Genomic DNA, 20,112 nt, shown 5'->3' on the forward strand with positions numbered 1-20,112 from the left:
TTTACTTTGTGTGATTGTTCCCTTCCTCATTGACGTGGGGGCTGTAAGGTTGGTGGAAGAAAGAACCTTGTGAGCAATGTACAAGCTTTTTCTCAACAGAAGTGACTTTTATGAAACCTCAGCTTATTAAGGCAGCTACTAAGGTGTGTGCATTGGAGGAGATGTGATTGAAAAGTCTTCAGAGATGAGGTCTGCAAAACACTAAGCAACCTTTAAGGCTGTCAGAGTAGAAATCAGCATGTCCCAACAGCATGGTATGTATGAGGTTTATATTGTGGCAGTCACAGAAAATTTCCTTTCTCTTCCCACCTTCTTAATTGCAGAATGTTGCTATGTTCCAGGGAAATATACATTGATATTGTGATCTACAACAGCAGGTGAAGGCACTCCACAATGGAAGATAACCTTTTTCAACATTCAAAGTTAGAGGTCAAAGAAGAAGTAGGTGTTAAACACAATTAATGCTTTTGAATAATTTAGAAACGTTTTCAAAGTTTGAAATCACAAGGCTTTTGGACTTTTAAAGCTGGCAAGAACTAGAAAGAGGACTTAGGGAAACTGAACTTTAATCTTCCGTTCTTTGAAGATATCAAAGGAACTCCTAACTCTTGTTTGGTCTGTCAGGAAAAGAAAGGAAGCATAAGGGTTATTTTCATGTCTTCTCGTTTTTCCACGGATCACTACTGTATTTCTGTCTGTACTGTATATCTTGCAACTTTTATATGGGTTAACTGATCTTTGATTCCATTACAAAATATTTCAAGATCCATAACCAAAAAATGTTGGACAAAAAATGATTATTCTAATTGCACTAGGATGGTAATTGTTGATCATTGAATTGTTGATTACATAGAAATGTACAATAATTTCTTATTTTTATTATTATTTTAAATCTAAACAAGCAATGCTAAGGAAAGTAAGATCTCATAAGTTTTCTCATATCATGAATAGTCTATTCAAATTCAATCGCATCTTTCATATAAATAATGAAAACTCACGTAAGTAAGTTATATAGCATCCAAAATTATTATTATTGAAGCTTATAAAAAAAGGCAATATTTTTCAAGGATCTCATATGTTCTCTATCCTTTGAAGGTTTTTAATGCAGTTGAGAATGACATTCTACAAAACTCTCAAGTGGTATTCAGTGGATTTGATGCAGAAATCACAGAATCACAGAATGGTTGAGGTTGAAAGGGACCTCTGGAAATCATCTAGTCCACCCTCTCTGCCAAGCAGGGTCAACTAGAACACAGTGCACAGAATGGCATCCAGGTGGGTTTTGAATATCTCCAGAGAAGGAGACTCCACAACCTCTCCAGGCAACCTGTCTCAGTACTCTGTCACCCTCAAAGTAAAGAAGTGCCCTTTCATATCCAGCTGGAACTTCCCGTGCTTCATTTTCTGCCCATTGCCTCTTGTCCTGTCACTGGGCACCATTGAAAAGAGTCTGGTCCCATTTTCTTTTCTCTCCCTTCAGATATTTATACACATTGATAAGATCCCCATCAGTCCTTTATTCTCCAAACTAAACAGGCCACCATATGAGGAGAGGTCTCTCAACCTCTCCTCATATGGTGGATTCTCTAGGACACTTGTACGACAGATGCTCCAGTCCCTGAATCATCTTAGTAGCCCTTTGCTGGACACACTCCAGTACCTAAATGATCATTAAATATAATTGAAAATCATAAAGCTTCAATCATTAAGTATAGTTGAAAAAACTGGGTAGAATCAAGGCCTGTCTAAGCCTACAAGAAACACTGTGGTAGTGAATATTCACTATAAAGATATGCTCCAAATGTTATTAAACCATCTTTGATTCCTGGGACCAAGTGTACATTCTAGAAGGCAGCATTACAGAAAAGGAGCTGGGGGGTCCTGGTAGACACCAAACTGAACATGAATCAACAATGTTATCTTATCACTAAGAAGGCTAATGGTATCCTGGGCTGCATTAGACAAAGTATTGCCAGCAGGCTGAGGGATGTGATCCCCTATACTCAGCACTGGTGAGGACACATCTGGAGTACTGTGTCCAGTTCTGGGCTCCCCTGTATGAGAGAGATGTGGACATATTAATGGAAGTCCAGTTCTACGGGCCACCAAGATGATGAAGGGATTGCTGGAGCATCTCTGGAGAGAGAGGCTGAGACAGTTGGGACTGTTCAACCTGAAGGAGAGATGGTTCAGGGTGTCTCTTACCAATGTCTATAAATACCTGAAGAGAAGATCGAAAGAAGATGAAGCTAGGCTCTTTTCAGTGGTGCCAGGACAACAGCCAATAAGCACAAACTGGAACATAGGAGGCTCCTTCTAAACATCAGGAAGCACTTTACTGTGCAGGTGATCAAACGTTGGCACAGGTAGCTCTGAGAGGTTGTGGATTCTCCTACTTTGGATATAGTCAAAGCCATCTGGACATGAACCTGGCCAACTGGGTCTAGGTTTCCCTGCCTGAACAGGTGTTGACCAGATGACCTACAGGTCTCAACCATTCTTTGATGCAGTCTACCCACAGTTATATCAACTACCTACTGCTATATTAATCAGAGGAAATAATTAAGACAAATTAAGGCATTTTTTAAACACTTTTCTGGAATTCTTTACTCCTTATGTGCCCAACTCTGTCACCAGAACATCTCATAGAATCATAGAATATCCTGAGTTGGAAGGGACCCTTAAGGATCATCAAGTCCAACTCTTGACACCGCACAGGTCTACCCAAAAGTTCAGACCATGTGACTAAGTGCACAGTCCAATCTCTTCTTAAATTCAGACAGGCTCAGTGAAGTGACCACTTCCCTGGGGAGCCTGTTCCAGTGTGCAACCACTCTCTCTGTGAAGAACCCCTTCCTGATGTCCAGCCTAAACTTCCCCTGCCTCAGCTTAACTCCATTCCCGCGGGTCCTGTCGCTGGTGTTAATGGAGAAAAGGTCTCCTGCCTCTCGACACCCCCTTACGAGGAAGTTGTAGACTGCGATGAGGTCTCCCCTCAGCCTCCTCTTCTCCAGGCTGAACAGGCCCAGTGCCCTCAGCCGTTCCTCGTACGTCTTCCCCTCCAGGCCTTTCACCATCTTCGTAGCCCTCCTCTGGACACTCTCCAACAGTTTTATGTCCTTTTTATACTGTGGTGCCCAGAACTGCACACAGTACTCGAGGTGAGGCCGCACCAGCGCAGAGTAGAGCGGGACAATCACCTCCCTTGACCTACTAGCGATGCCGTGCTTGATGCACCCCAGGACACGGTTGGCCCTCCTGGCTGCCAGGGCACACTGCTGGCTCATATTCAACTTGCTGTCTACCACGACCCCCAGATCCATCTCAATTCCTCTTACCTCAAAAAAAGTAAGAGGAATTAATTCTCTATAAATATTTTTGTACAATAAAGCTGAAAATACATGAGGTGAAAAGAGATGGGGTAAACATTTGAAGTTGGCTGCAACCTCATTTGCATGAGAGATTTATTTTAATGTGGAAAAAAAAAAAGATGGATTTTGTTGTTGTTGTTGTTGTAATCTATATTCTAAAAGACAAATTGAGATTTTTTTAAAAAATGTCATATTGAAATATAATATTTATATTTAGCTTTTATATTTCCATTATTCAGAAAAAAAAAAAAAAAAACACCTGTCCAAAATGTGCTTTAAATTTGAAATACTAATTTAAATTAATTTGAATTTTCAAATAGTTTTAAAATTTAATTTTTAGCAGAAAGGCTCTTAGGCTAAAAATACCTTCCCAATACTAATCAAAATTTGCAGAGTGAAATTCTAATTCTTTAGAAGTCAATGATCTCTTTTCATTGACTTCACTAACATGAAGAATGAATCTTATTTATTGCCCCTTTCATTTCCTTTTAGTACACTACTTTTGTTTGCTGTTTCTCAGTTTAGCAGGAATACTTTCCTTCCTTCCATAAAAAAAAGGTTGAAGGTGTATGCAGCAATGGAGTAATTTTTAACTTATCTAATATGAGATCTATTTCATGAAAACTGAGATTGAAGTAAGCTATTTTAACTGGACATGCTGGAGAAGAGATTTTGTTTGAATAGGAATAATATTTGTACATTCATTGTAATTTGTGATTAGTATTTTTTCACCAACATTTTTCTGTAAGGTGAACCTGGTATTGTAAATCTCAATGTTAGAATTGTATATTCCCTTTTATTTTCCTGACTCTATATATAGAGTTTGGGAGAGCTCAATACAGCAACATTCAAGGGATTTGTTTACACATTCAGTGAAGATCAATATATTTTCAATATGCCTTGAATAGCATAATGAGTGTCCTGAAAACCTTATGAAAGATGAAAAATTGATTGGATGTGATTCTTGTTTGAGACCACCTATGAACTCATTGATTTTTATTGGATGTCAACTTTGCAAAATGCTTCTTAGAAGCTTTCAGCTCTGAAACATCTGTGGTGAAAATGAAAGCCCACCTCAGTCAATAAAAAGCTTTGATATCCTTCTGGTGTTGAGAAGTTTCAGCAAGTATGCACATTTTGTAAAAGGTATAACACATTAATATCTGGAGATCTCTTCCTTCAAAACATGCATTTCCTATTCAATATTAGCTGAGTCACAGCAACATTCAAAGAAAGAGAAAAGGGAAAGAGCACACTCCAGGCTTCATGTTTAGTAGGGATTAATGCATTTTCTTGGGAAGAGGAATTAGTGAGCCCTACTAATTCCAGGCTCTCCTTTACGGAAGAGAGGTTTGACTCTCAACTTGTGCTTTTCAGATGACAGCAGTTTTAGGAAGGCCCTCTGAGGGAAACAAGATTTTAACTTCCAAATAGCTTAGTACTCTCAAGTTTCATAAGCTGATCTTTCTCCTGAAATTAAATAGCTAAACCCTTTTATAAAAAGAACAGAAAGGAGAAAGACAGTCGCTTCCTGTTAGATAAGAAAGTAAATCTCTGTCTATTCGTCAAGTAGTTAAAATAGAAATGGAAAAGCTTAAGTTCCTTCTTTCTCTGTAAGGCAAATCAAACCTACTTTTCTTAAGTAAATAACCAACAAGTAGAGTACAAGGGGAGACTCTTCCAATTTAAGGGGAGATTTCCCTCCTGTTAAGAACACTTTATGCTGTAAAAATACATAGATGAATAAATCAAAAATAATAATCTTCAGTTACCTGCAATTTTAAGAACAGGAAGTCAGTCTTCTCTCCTAAATAATTGCTTTTATGTTCTCCTACAGTCTCATCTGATGAACCTTTATTAACATACAGAAAGAGCTTCAACAACAAGATCTAGGAAAACATGATACCTGAATCATAGAATCATTGAATGGCTCAGGTTGGCAGGGACCTTTAAAGATCATTTTATTCCAACCCCCCCCTGCCATGGGCAGGGACACCTCCAACCAGACAAGGTTGCTCAAAGCCCCATCCAGCCTGACCTTGAACACTGCCAGTGATGGGGCATATACAATTTCTTTGGGCAACCCATTCCAGTACCTCACTGAGTACTCTCTCCAGTACTCACTGAGTCAAGAATTTCTTCCTAATGTCTAACCTAAATCTACTTTTTCTTTTTTTTATATATTTTTTATTTTTATTTGTAGTTTAACCCATAACTCCTATTGCTGCACCAAAGAGTCCATCTTTGGTCCATCTACAGCTTTCCTGTAGGCCCTGTTAGGTACTGGAAGGCTGCTATAAGGTCTTTCTGGAGTCTTCTTTTCTCCAGGCTGACCAACCCCAACTCCCTCAGCCTGTCTTCATAGGAGAGGTGCTCCTATGATCATCCCCTTGATCATCTTCATGGCCTTCCTCTAGATTTGTTCTAATACATCCATGTCCTTAAATGAATAACCATTTCTGTATATGTCCATGCCAATAATTTAGAGAGTAAATTCATTTTATTTGGTATGTAAGCCCAAATTTATACCTTATATTTAAATGCAGCTCAATACTATGAGTGAAATACCTGAGCATATCCTTTGATCAAATGATCTAGACATTCAAACTGTGATGCTGGAGGCTGAGATTCAAAATCTCTGCTTTAAATCAGAACACAGATTTGTTTCAGTTTCATATACTCCACATGTGTATTTTTAATGACTAGATCTTGGATGAAAGGTAAGAATCCACAATTCTATCTTGATCAACAAGCTTCCTGCTTGAATTATATGCTTTCAAAGGATAGTAAATTGTAAGAGGAAAGATGCACCACATTCCTGAGAAGTCAAAAATACTGCTGACAGTATCTGCAATTAACCTTTTCTTATTATTATTATTTTTTAATGGATTATATTCTTAAAATCCTTGGTAGGTAGTAGCACCAGACTGTTGACCCTGTCCTCTGACAATGCACTAAATTTAGACATTGCAGTATTGACCTTAATTTTCCTCTGAAGCTAGCTCAGAGGTCCTCCTATAGGCATAGTATCTCTCTTCCATAATTAAATATTTATTTTGGATCTAACACAAAGGCACATGGTAAGTCAAGGTCAGGATGAAGATCAACTGAGAAAAGAAGATAAAAGGAATATGACTATGAGAGTAACCAGATTAAGGCACATCTAAATGTGTCTGTTAAACCTCTAAACTGCTTTTCTTTCCAGGCAACAGAAAAGGGCCTGACACCAAAACCTGGTTTGAAAGGGTTGAAAGGGTTCTGAACACATATGTAATAGATCTGAAATCGTTTAATTTGATTTATATATAAAGGCACTTGTCTGTAATCATCTGCCATGGTCTAAACAGATGTGTGACTGTAAGCTGCCTTTGTACATCTGAGCTGTATATAAGGATATTATTCTAATACTTCTGTCAGTGCCCCTACACCTTAATCACTACATTACAACCTTTTGAGCATTACCACTTAGTTTCAGTTTGCAGTGAAAAGTTAGTATTTTCTTTCCCGACTGTATCTAATGAATAAGAAAGCTTAGAAATTCTTTTAGATGGAAAAGATTTTAGAAGAAGCATAAAGAATAGGGGTATGTGGTTTTTTTTTTTTTTTTGTTTGCTTGTTTGTTTTTTTTAAGTGAAATATAGGATATTACAATGACATAATTAAAAACAAAAACAAAACTAAGCAAACAGAAAAAAAACTATCACACAGTAAACACTGAATTCATGGAAATCGGGAAGATTTAATTAACTCAAATTTGAGAACACAGATTCATTGCCATACTAAAAGGCCTAAATTATCCATTTTTGCATTAATCATTATATTTTCAGCTTTATTTGTGTTCAATAAAATGGGGAATAATCTGGGGGGAACTTAAAAAATAATAATAAAGTGCCATGATTTGATCAAAACATATTCACCAGGTCTTCAAATAGAGTCCATTATTTACAAGTGGTTGCTTTCCTTAGCCGGTATACATTTAAAATCTATCTTTATTTCCTACTGCTACTAATAGAATCCTTCTGATTTCATCTACATTTCAAAAAACTTGTTGCTGCACTTCTTTAAAAATGAGCAAAGCATGAAGTCCTGTTCCCTAACACTCTGCTTCCCAATGGGATCTCCTTTGAGCATATCAACTCTATAAAAATGATTAGCAATGCTTGGTTAGTTTGTGCAGCACTTACTCAGAGAAACAAAGAAAAATTCAGTCTTCCTCATTGTTGCCTGGGAGTATCCAAGCCCAGTGGATTCATTTGCTTTCCATCTGCCTCACTGGTTTCATTTTCAAGCAAAGGGAACATTTCAAATTGGGTACAAAATATGTAGGTTCGGTTGTGAATGTGGTCATCTTTGATTTAGTATCTTTTTTGCTGTTGTTGTTTTTCTTTTCCATCTATTTTTCCCAGTCTGTTTAGAAAGAAATAGCTGCTTTTGTGTGATTTTCTCACAGATAAGAAGAAAAAGCTCAAAAGGAAAGGTAAATCATATAATCCCACTTAAGTCTGAAGTGAGCTGCAACTGCTGATCAACAAGTGAAAAGAGGTGTGATTGTCTGATGGGCAAATTCTTCCTCTCTTTCTCATGCTATATAGCATATAAATCCAAACCGAGATCCATTTACTGCACTACTATGCAATGCAAGTGCATTTAACTGGGGCAAGTGGCGAGGGTACTTTTGTCTCCACCCTTTACTGATAGTGCTGTTTGAGTACAGTATGTAAACTCCAGGTAAACCGTGTGTATATGACTGTAGGTGTACAGATAAATCTGCATCTCCTTGTCCTCCCGTCCTCCTATTTTGTAGCCATTTAAGCCTCACATAGGTTAAGAACAAACAAACAACAAAAAACAACTATATTAAATCCTTATTATTAAGTGGTATACCTTCAGCAAAAGCATAGCAGCAGTGCCAGTTCTAACGGGTCAATGTCTTTTTCAGAAAGGGCAGAGCAAGCACAGGCCGAGGAGGAGGCCCAGGGTGAGGGAGAAGCAGCAGAGGGCCCAGACCCCAGCAGGAGGAGGGCAGGAGGGGCTCCAGGCCCACAGGCAGCAGGGATTCCCCGGCAGCCCTGCAGAGCCCCCGCTGGAGCAGATCTCCACCCTGCAGCCCGGGAAGGGCCCACCCCAGCAGGGGGACATTTCCTGAGGGAGCTGCGGCCGTGGGGAGCCCCCGCAGGAGCAGGGTGTTCCTGAAGGGCTGCAGCCCAGTGCAGGGCCCCTGCTGGAGCAGGGACACAGGTGAGGGGGAAGGGGCAGCCGAGAGGGGCTGGAGGGGCTGAGCGCAGCCCCCATCCCATCCCATCCCATCCCATCCCATCCCATCCCATCCCATCCCATCCCATCCCATCCCATCCCATCCCATCCCATCCAAGTGCCACCTGCAGGTAGAAGAGTCAGATATGAGGGGGTGACATTGAACCTGAGAAAGCAAGCAAGGGGAAGATGTTTTCATTTTGTTTTTTTTTTTTGTTGTTGTTGTTGTTGTTTTTTGTCTTTTTTTTTTTCTTAATACCAAATATATTTTAACTGTCAGTAAAGAAAATTCCCCATGTTGAGTCTGATTTGCTAATAAGTGATCACCTTGGCTTTGTCATAAAACATGGACTTTTCCACTCTACTTTCTTCCCTTGTCCTATTGAGGAGGGGAAGTGAGAGGGAACCTGGGTGAGAGTTTAGCTCTTAATCAAGGCTAACTCTCTGGAGCAGGGATAATCTTATGCTTGCTCTGGAGCTCCACACTGAGGTTCTAAATATGATGTGCTTCTGGCTGTAAAGTTGCTGGGTGTAATAAACAGTAATGATGACTAGGGTAGGGACTGAGAGAATAAAGAACTGCCTACTGCAGAAGATCAGGTTCAAGGCTATCTAAGGAACCTGAATGTGCACAAGTCCATGGGACCTAATGAGAGGCATCTGAGAGTCCTGAAAGAACAGGCAGCTGAGTTGCTAAACCTGTATCCATCATATTTGAAAAGTTGTAGTAGCAAAGTTCACAATGACCAGAAAAATGGTAACCCCCATTTTTTGTAAAGGAAAAAAATAAAAAAAAGAAAGACCTAGAGAACCACAGACCAGTCAGTCTCATCTCTGTACCCAACGACTTCATGGAACAGATCCTCATGGAAACTATGCAAAGGCACATAGAAAAGAAAGAGGTGATTGGTGATAGCCAACATGGCTTCACTAAGGGCAAGTCCTGCATGACCTGTTGGCCTACTACAATGGAGTTACAGCATTGATAGATAAGGGAAGAGCAACTGACATCATCTGCCTGGACTTGTGCAAAGCATTTGACACTGTTCCCCATGAGATGCTTGTCTCTAAATTGGAGAGATATGGATTTAACAGATGGACCATTCCATGGGTAAGGAATTGACTATATGGTCACAGCCAGAGAGTTGTAGTCAACAGCTCAATGTCCAAGTGAAAATCAGTGACAAATGGTGTCCCTCAGGGGTCTGTACTGGGACCAGTATTATTTAACACCTTTGTTGGTAGTATGGACAGCAGGATTGAGTGCACCCTCAGAAAGTGTCCTGGTTTTGGCTAGGGTAGAGTTAATTTTCCTCCTAGGAGATGATATGGTACTGTATTTTGGATTTAGGATGAGAATGATATTGATAATACACTGATGTTTTAACTATTGCAGAGTAGTGTTTAGCCAAAGACTTTTCAGTTTCTTATGCTGCCCTAACAGTGACGAGGCTGGGGGTGCACAAGGAACTGGAAGGACACAGAACCAGGACAGCTGACCCAGACTAACCAAAGGTATGTCCAATACCATATGACATCATGCTGAGCAGCTAATATGGGGAGGTTGGACAGAGTGGGGTGGACCACTGCTCAGGGGTGGGATGGGATATCTGTCAGTGGGTGATGAGCAATTGCATCACTTGTTTTGTACACATTATTATAATTATTGCTATTATCACTATCATTAGTATTTTTTTTTTCTTTATTTTTCTGTCCTAATAATCTGTCTTTATCTCAATCCATACATTTTTACTTTTTTTTTTTTTCTTTTTTTTCCCCAATTCCCTCCCCCATCCCACTGAGGGGGAGCAAACAACTGAGTGGTGCTTAGCTGTCAGATGGGTTAAACCACAACAGCAAGTTTGTGGATGACACCAAGCTCTGTGGTGTGGTTGACATGCTGGAAGGAAGGGACACCATCCAGAGGGATCTTGACAGACTTGCTAGGTGGGCCTGTATAAACCTCATGAAGTTCAACAAAACTGAGTGCAAGGATCGTTTAGTGGAGGACTTGTTAGTGTTAAGTCAGAGGTTGGACTAGGTGATCTTGGAGGTCTCTTCCAACCTAGATGATTCTGTGATTCTGTCTTGGCCCAGGTCTAACCAAGGATGTTTTCAGAAGTATCTCTGAAATTAGTATCACATAATAAACTTTTTCAAATTATATATTATAGAAAAGTTTCCCATCAAAAGTAACCATTGGCACAGAAGGTGTTATGTAACCATAGGTCTTGTTTTGTTACAAAGTACATGTCATTCTAGATTAACCTTAAGTTTTGAAATCATGTCAGGTAAACATGTGGTTTAATATCTGATGTAAGGACAGTATTTTTCCAAAGTACATGTAAGTATTTTCCCATAGGAAAAGTATTTCACTACAATAAAGAAAACAATTAAATTAAATTTGACATTGAGAAGATCCCAAAATGCTTGAACTGTGTCATGGAAAGGAAAAAGTCTTCCCACAACTTCTGTCTAAAATCTAATTGATCAAAGAACCCTATGCCAATCTGTCTTGGTTGTACTGCTTAGTGGACTTTGAATGAGACCAGTAGAAAAGGAAATGTGACACCAAGGGAGAAATAAAACAAAGAAAAAACTCTCTTGACATTCACTCTGTGTGTCACTTTGAAGGAATTATTTATCCATTTTAGTAAGTACAATAACTTACTAAAATGGAAAGGTTTCATATAAACAAGAATGTTCTGAGGAAAATTTAATTGCAAGATAGATCCTCAGCAGGTATAAATTAGTATAATTTGATGGAATTCATAGCCTGACCTCAAGTTTCCCCAGATGAGCATCTGGTCTATTGTATGTTGTGTGCTTTAGTGTGCTAAATATTAAAATTAAACCATTCTAATAAACTTTTCCCCATGATTTTCATTCTTCAGATGATGGCTGATAGTTTATTAATAGACCCAGAAACTTCAATTAGTTTGTTACAAAGTCCCTTTGTACTGCACTAGACCAAACTCCTTTAACCTTTCTGTGACATATCTCAAAGGATATTATTCTTGTTGCTATGTTTCTTACTAGCTCAAGGGCAATTATGTTCTTGCTGAGGTATTACAACAAAAGCTGCAGAAAGTGCTCTGGTTGAGGTATAAAAAGTGCCTTCCACAGCAATAAAACCACCTCCTAAGAGTTACGGTACCCTCCCATAGCATGCTTTGACGGCATTCTATTCATTTTCTCTTTGGGAGCCATATATTTCATGGCACATTTGAAGGACTTTTTCAATGTTTTCCCCATTCTTTGTGTGTGTGTGTGCGTTTGGCCACTTTTAAGCAACGTTAATGCAGCAGACTGTTTCATATCTACTTGTATGATTCATCCTTTTCCTCAACTTTTTTGATAGAACTTTACAGTGATTAATTATTTCAGTTTAGTAGCATTCAGAAAACCAGTAGCTAAGTGCTATTATGTTTTGTAGAGCAACAGGCAGTTTATGTCGTGGAAAGCTTGCTGCAAAAGGAGGGAAGATATTCAAGCCTCTCTGAACTCAATATCAAAACCTGGCTAACCACCAGTGGATAACCACCAGTCTTACACAGAGACATTAAACTACTGATTACATATTCCACAGTAACCCTATGCCTTAGCTCATACCTGCTGAGAGTACAGACTATTTTTTTCTCTTCATGAAAATAATTAGACAATCAGCAACAGCATGAAGTTCAACAAGGGAAAATGCTGGGTGCTGCACCGTGGACAGGGTAATGCTGGACACAGTTACAGACTGGGAGAAGAGTGGTTAGAAAACAGCTCTTCAGAAAAGCATCTGAGGGTGCTGGTTGACAGCAGCAGCAGCAGCTCAGCATGAGACAGCAGTGTGCCCTGGCAGCCAAGTGGACAAACTACATTTTAGGATGCACTGAACGCAGAATACCCAGCTGATCAAAAGAGGTGACTTGCCCACTGTATTTAGTGTTGGTGCAGCCTCACCTTTTGTGCATGGTTTGGGATCCACAATCCAGTCCTTTGGGGAGGGGGAGTGAGAGAGCAGTTGTGGTGGAGTTCATCTGCCCAGCAGGGTAAAACCACACCACAGTTATCTAGTTTGGAGGAAAGGAGGCTGCAAAGCAACCTCACTGCTCTCCCCTGAGGACAGGAAGTGGAGAGGGAGGTGCTGGTCTCTTTTCTGTGATAACCAGTAAGAATAGCACAAAGCTGCACCAGGGCAGGTTCAGACTAGAGATTGGGAAAAAAATATTTTCCATGAGTGTGGTCAAACACTGAAACAGGCTTGCTAGTGAGGTGGTGGATGCCCAATGCCTGCCAGTTTTCAAGAGGCATTTTGACAGTGCCTTCAATAATGTGTTTTAACTTCCAGTTCGCTGTGAATTGGTCAGGCAGTTAGTTGGACTGGATGATCTTTGAAGGTCTTTTGCAACTGAACTATTCTATTCTATTCTATTCTATTCTATTCTATTCTATTCTATTCTATTCTATTCTATTCTATTCCATAAAATATATACAACGTAAAAACACACTTCTATCTAATAAAGTAAGATAACTGCTTAAAGTAAAGTATCTTATTTTTAATCATGAACACTCCATTTGTCAATCAAGTCAATCAATGGTACTTTTAAAAATATTTGTCTACATATTCTTTAAATGTTCTCCTTCAGGAAAAAGAGGCAGTCTCTCAATTCATACTTCAACTTCTCCATTTTGAATGGTTTAATTAGCTGACTCAATCCACAGGTGTTTTACATGAATGGATAGAACACGTGATTCTTTTAATTCAGTGATTCATATTTCAGTTTTTAAGCTACATTTCCCTTCAAGGTTTTCAGTCACTCCATGATTTGTCATTTTAGCATTTGTAAAGCAACTCACCTTTCTGACAACTGTAAAAGTGACTAGTCATAATTTATTTTATGGCTGCATTTTGGAGTTCCTAAGGGGCTCTTCTCTGGAAATCATTTCTTAATTTCAGCGAAGCTCCATTCTTCAACTTTCTCCTCATTTATGCTGGCAGATGGTAATTATTTAATATATTTGCTTTTTCCTTTGTCCTTCATCTCTAATTCCCTATAATCATTCTTAAGAGAATTCATCTTCCATTTCATTATTGTTTACTTTTTATAGCATGAAATCACTTTATTTGTTCAGCATCCTGCTAGTCAAATATCATATTCTTTCCCCCCCCAGAATTAATTCTTTGTTATTTTTACTTCCTCCTATAGAAATCCCAATTTGCAAATTATTGGATTCTGTGTAGCTTTAAAATGCTATTGTCTGTGGTATTTTTTATTTTATTTTTTATTTTATTTTATTTTATTTTATTTTATTTTATTTTATTTTATTTTATTTTATTTTATTTTATTTTTATCATTTTATTTTATTTTATTTTATTTTATATCATTTTATTTTATTTTATTTTATTTTATTTTTATTCTTGTTTACATCTTATTCTAATCACATTGGTTTGTGTCTCATGCTGTCTTTTTTGACAATTAGGACACTATTTATGAAACAAATGCATTATTTACATGACAATAACTTGTAACTAATGTGTGTTTTCTTTGTAATTTTTTAGCTTTTGTGATATATCAACGCCCATCCTTGACAGCTGTCTCCTCTACAGGATAGAGAAAATGAGTGCTTCATATACAATGTGATTATTTCATTTTAGCATGCATTGCAGACTAATAAAGTACTTAGACCACAATGAAATGAGTATTCCTGAAATTATGTGAAATAGGGATAAGTCAGACTTACAGAATTTTGTAACAAGATGTATTAACTGCTAAGGCAGCAAGTTCAACCAACTCATCCCTCTATCTGAATTTGTACAATGAAGATAGACCTTGACTCCTCTTCAAGGAGCTTTCATATCCTAGGATCAAAAATGTGATGTAAGAATTTAAGGAAGACCATTGGAGAAAAGTTTTTTGGCAGTGCTTTCTATTTAGGTAAACGAATTCAAGTTTGTTTGAACACGTACTGATAATAAGAATATATATATGTGGGTTCAAATAAGCTTTTCCCACAACACTCTGCAAGTATAACTACTGTTATTATTATGGGACTATTCCAACAATCACTTGTTAATGACAAGCACAAACAGGACAAGCCTGTGTTGCATTGTGCTTTTACGCATAGATCCCTGGAAGGCTGCAATGAGAAGGGTCTTCAGTTCATCTGTATTGCTGTGCCTCCTGGCTACACAAAATAGCTGAGATCTGACCATAACAGGAAGAATTTTCCTGACTGTCTGTAATAATAACCACTTCCTGGAAAGCAATCTCACCTTATGTAAATTGTCACCACAAAGTTTATTGATGGAAAGCTGAGAGATCTCATGGAGATGCAGGTAATCAAAATGCCATTATCAGTGTACCAGTGCCAATTTTTGTGACTATTATTAGCACAAAAATAACTGGCAGGTTTTTCTAAATGATCCTTAGTTATCTCCTACTACCATCAAAATTGATATGTAGTGGCTTCCAATTATTATTCTTCATCTCATTTCCTGTTCATCTGCCATATGTTTTCTCAAAGTCTAATACAAAGTTCTATGCTCTTCAGTGAGCTTCTCATAAATCATTATATTGTCTCAATTCACTGTTAGTATGTGGCAGGGAGAAAGTTTGGTGCTGGCTTTCTTGTATTTATGTGCCTTTTTATTTTCTCCATCTCACTTTGTAAAAATGAACATTCATAAGAATATGTGGTGTTTAAAACACATCATCTAGGCTAAACTGGCACTTACCAGCTTTCTCAGCTTCAAAAGTGCAACCATGACTGGGTATCTGTCCCTCCAGGTAATCATACAGTTATCCACATCCACATCTCAAAGTACATGAAATGCTCACCTTGTTAAATCTAATTGGTGTATAGATGGCACCTGTAACACTTGATTATAATGTTGGTGTTCCCTCCCATACCACTGGCCCAGTTCCATTTATTTTGCGCTATCGTGCAAAACAAGGAGGGATGTGGCCTTTAGATGCTGCACATAGGCATTGAAACAACCTAGAAAGCAAAAATGCATGGCACAATGTCTGTGGAGTACTGAGCAAGAAGCGTGTAACCAGAAGAGGGGGAGTAGAAGTCCTTACTACATATAGGGATTTTGGACATGCATGTTCTGACCACATACGAAGTTGTTAGGTGTGGACCATTTAGATGTTATATTGAAAAAGGAACAACATTTAACCTTTTGTTATCTAGGTTGGAATACATGAACCTACATCAACAAACCCAGGACCAAAGTAATGATATGTGGATAGAGTTCCTCAACTAATCATAATAGCAGTAGTCAGGCTAGAGGTGGTGAAACAGCTTCCTCTACCTCCTGCCCCAAAACATCTGGAAAGACCAAGGCAAAGGCTCTCTATGGTATTTCTGTAGAACACACCTATATCTATATGTCTATATGCATGTGCATACAGATACGTATATTTAAGATGATCATGGATGATCATCGACTTACTGAAGCTACTCCAGAGAAGGGCCATGAAAACAATGAAGTGATTGGAACATCTTTCATATAAGGAGAGACTGAGAGGTGGGACTGTTCAGCCTGGAAAAGAGAAAGCTCAGAGAAATCTTACCAATGTATAAATATCTTATGGGTGGGAATGAAGCAGAGATATAGACTCTTCTCAGTGACTGGTCAAAAGTCAATGGGCACAACTTTAAGAACAAGATATCTGAACATACAGAAAAAAAATATATATATATTTATACATTTATTTCTTTTTATTGCAAGAGTGATCAAACACTGAAACGGGTTGCCCAGAGATATTGTGGTGTCTCCATCTTTCAAAACCCAGCTGGACACAGTCCTGGGCAACCTACTGCAAGTGACCCTGCATCAGCAGAAAGATGGAGGTAGATGACCTCTAGAAGGTCCCTTCCAACTTCAGTTTTTCTGTGTTTCTGTAGTTCTGTGATTCTATGTTATGGTTTAGTACTTGCAAAGAATATCAGTATGATATTTTAACTGTTATCATTTGGTTATATACCTTTATTAGTGTTCTGCAGAAGATGTGTGCAAGCTGTACCATGTATCTTCTCTCCTCAGGCAGCTCTTTGGATAAACTCCCTTCTTATACTATAATTTGTTTCTAGCATGAGGAAGTTCTGTTGCAGATTCTTTTGGTCTTTACACAGCACTTGAACATGTAATATTTCTGTTTCCAGCTACATTAAAAGGAAAAGCTTTAAGGAAAATTAAAAATGTAAAAAAGTACATTCTTTTCAGTTACAAACCTGTCTTCCCGGGAATTGTTCAGCCTGTTCTCTTTATCAGCACGTTATATGAAATGGCCGCTAGAGGGGGACGTATTATGAACACCCCACAATAAATGCTGTATTTATGTATGAAGTTGAAAAATGTGATCTAATTATACACATCTAGCTAATATTTTAAAATATGAATTATCTCATGTCACTGTTTTTTTATTCCTTTTTTTTTTTTTTTCTTATCAGATCTTTTAAAAATTCACCACAACCTCTATCATTTTAGAGATCCATATAGAGATCCTCAGAGCAAAGTCATTATTCCATGGTGTTCTAGGAAGAACACTTAATGCTTTATTATTATCATGGGTAATTTTTTTCTCTCTTTTTCTTCTTTTTTTTTCTCTCTCTTTTTTCTTTTTCTTTTTCTTTTTTTTTCTATTTTGTACTCACTTTAGTCTCCTAAATCTCATGTCAAATTATTTTGAGCTCTAATTAAAAAAAATTTGAAAAAAAAAAAAGAGTAAATGATCACTGAATGTTTTTTCATTGCATAAAGAGTGGTCTCATACAAGAGATTAAGATAAAGTGAAAATAATAGAAATGAAAAAAAAAATCATTTTACATTTTTTAGTTAAGAAGCTTAAGAATAAAATAGAAATTCAAATGGACAAATAACGTCTGTCTCTCCCTAAAAATAATAATAATAAAATAATAATAATGATAAAACAAAAACAGAAAGGTGGTAATTAAAGTTCACCTGAAATGCAATCTAGATTTTTCTCATGCTAATATACATAAGTAAAACTGCAACAAAACTAAAGGTGGAAAGGTCTCCTATCAAATATACTTTTATATACTCTGAAGCATATACATACATGACCTATGAACATAAAGTTAAAAATAGCCAGCTAGAAATCAGTGAAAGTTTCAATTATGCTGATAGTGTGCTGGTTTGATGAAAGCATAATAAAAGTACTTAACAAGTAATACAGCTCCTGATATCAGTGATGCACTCTGATGTGCAACACAAGTCTGCAAAAGTCTACCTTTTCATTATAAGAAAGAAAATTGGGGTAATACAGAATATGACACCAATTTCTCTCTGTAGCTGGTCTTATTCCAGAGTGAACTACGTGAATCCAGCACTATGTGATTAAAATAAATAAATAAACAGTCTCAAACTGACTCAAATTCCTTTGCCACAAAATCTGTATGTGATACTAACCTCATTCTTCATGGTCATGAGCATTAACTGCTCTGTGGTTTGGGCAGAGTATTAAATGCAACCACAGCCCTAATGCTAACCACATACATGGGTTTGTTGCTGTGTTTGAGCCTCAGCCCCATTTGCTCTTGTACATTGTGAAGGCAGACAGTTTAAACAAGACATACAGATCCTTTTCCCTTTCCATCTGCTCTTACCCACCCTACTTCTGAGGGGCAGGAGTTGCTACAGATATACAGTAAAGCACAATTTGAAAGACAGTGCCACAAAGATATGCTATCACATTATGTCTTTGGCAACGTATTTTTATTTGCACCTTAAGGGGACTGAATTTTCTGAACAATTGTTCCAAAACACGATGGAGTGAAATGTTCTTTCTTATGGTCTGATGATAATCTGTTGTGCCATCATTGTATAAAAGAGCCTTTTTATTGCCCAGGGAAGAAAGCAGCAGCTGAGCATGAATGAGCTGTTTGTGTGTGAATCCAAACGGCTGATCGTCGGGTGGCTGTAATCAGCTCGCGGCTGGCAGCTGCTGGGTGATGTCACACGTAGCCTTGGTTGACATCATGCAGACAAGCGAGGAGCAATCCTGTTGCCAAGCAGCCCATTGCTACCCAAAGTCTTGTTCAGTCGAGAGGAACGTAATTGCTCTTTCCTCCAGACAGGCTATACTTAAAAAATACTGTCTCTACTGACTGAGCAGCAGGTCTGGCTAAAGGCTCAAGATGAAAAATAGCCTCCCACCTGGATTCTTTTTTTCACAAATGTTGCCAAATAGCGAAGAGGCGGATAGTTTTGAGTGCCTGTAAAGCTTCTTTTCTAAATTACTCCTCCAATACTTTTAGGTCTACGGAATCCCCTACGGCCAAATCCTTGAACCAGCTCATGTATACAGAGACTGTTTGATTTGCCAGTCAGATCCCAGTCTTTCTTGTTTGCTCTTGTTCTGCTACTCAAAGCTTGAAAACAGTCGAGCCATCTGAGACTGACCTGCTCTGGACAACTCTATTCTTTCCTTGCTGTGAACCTTGTGGTCTATACGGATGCTTTGGTGGCCACTGCTCCCATTCAGCTCATGATGGTTAAACACAGAGCTTCGTTAACAGAAAGCTTTAATTTACGGAACAGGGCTCTGCAGGAGATCAGGCCTACATGGAGTACCTTGCCTTTACTGCCATGAGCAAAAGAAGTCTGATCTTCCCAGGATTTTCTCTGACCCCTCACAACTGCTCACAGCAGGAAGAAACAGACATCCAGATGCTTTTGGTCAAAGAACACTTCTTGAAAGGAAGAGAGAAAACTGTTATTCAACAGTATGAGATATATACATGGGACAGCAGAATCTGTTTTGCAGGATGGCTCCTTTAGATCTTGAAACACCTCTAAACAGGGTGGTAGCCTTACACTGCATTAAAAAAGCCACTCATACTGTGTTAGGAACAGTATCTTCATAGCAAAAGTAGGAAAAGATGTTGGGCTCTGGTATTCAAGCGGATTTGCTCTGCTGGAAGGATTGGAATAGCATAGTTCTGTTTTCTCCAGAAAACTGTAAATATATATATATATCCCCATCTTCTCTTTGATAAAATTCAAGAGACATCTGTCTGAAGATATCCGAGAAGGAAAGACTTCTAGTTATTGTTTGAGGTTGGATTTGTCAGTTAATGGGATGTTTAGGAATCTATAGAGGGTTTATATAAACTCAACACAGGAAGGCATCAGTTCCAGATTAAGACCTTACATTCTGGTGTAAATACATGCCACATGCTCCCATTATAGCCAGGGAAGATCACTGACTCAAATCTGCTGTTGATGCCCAGGCACTGGTGTCTATTTAAACTTCCTTATAGTATTGAATTTGTCTTTGTTGGGTGATTAGATACACATATTCTCTTCTCAAATGTAAGCTAGAGGCAAGCAGGATACAGTGAAGTAGTGAGGTGACACAGTTTTGGCCTCCCAGAGAGACATGGACATACTAGAAAGAGTCCAACAGAGGGCCACCAAGATCATCAGGGGACTGGAGCACCTCGGCTATGAGGAGAGGCTGAGAAAGTT

At 38.3% G+C, this 20,112-nt stretch overlaps 1 long non-coding RNA gene across 1 annotated transcript in view; it reads left to right on the plus strand.

Moving 5' to 3' along the window:
* LOC137851860 (uncharacterized) overlaps positions 1 to 14,357 on the plus strand; it is a 31,487-nt gene extending 17,130 nt beyond the window's left edge. Inside the window, exons 2-3 of the long non-coding RNA XR_011093546.1 lie at positions 10,069 to 10,139; positions 14,173 to 14,357. This is a non-coding gene — a long non-coding RNA (uncharacterized lncRNA). The remainder of the gene's footprint in view (positions 1 to 10,068; positions 10,140 to 14,172) is intronic.
* Positions 14,358 to 20,112: the final 5,755 nt, after the last annotated feature.

Source organism: Anas acuta, chromosome 2, assembly GCF_963932015.1.
Source record: "Anas acuta chromosome 2, bAnaAcu1.1, whole genome shotgun sequence".
Lineage (NCBI taxonomy): Eukaryota > Metazoa > Chordata > Aves > Anseriformes > Anatidae > Anas > Anas acuta.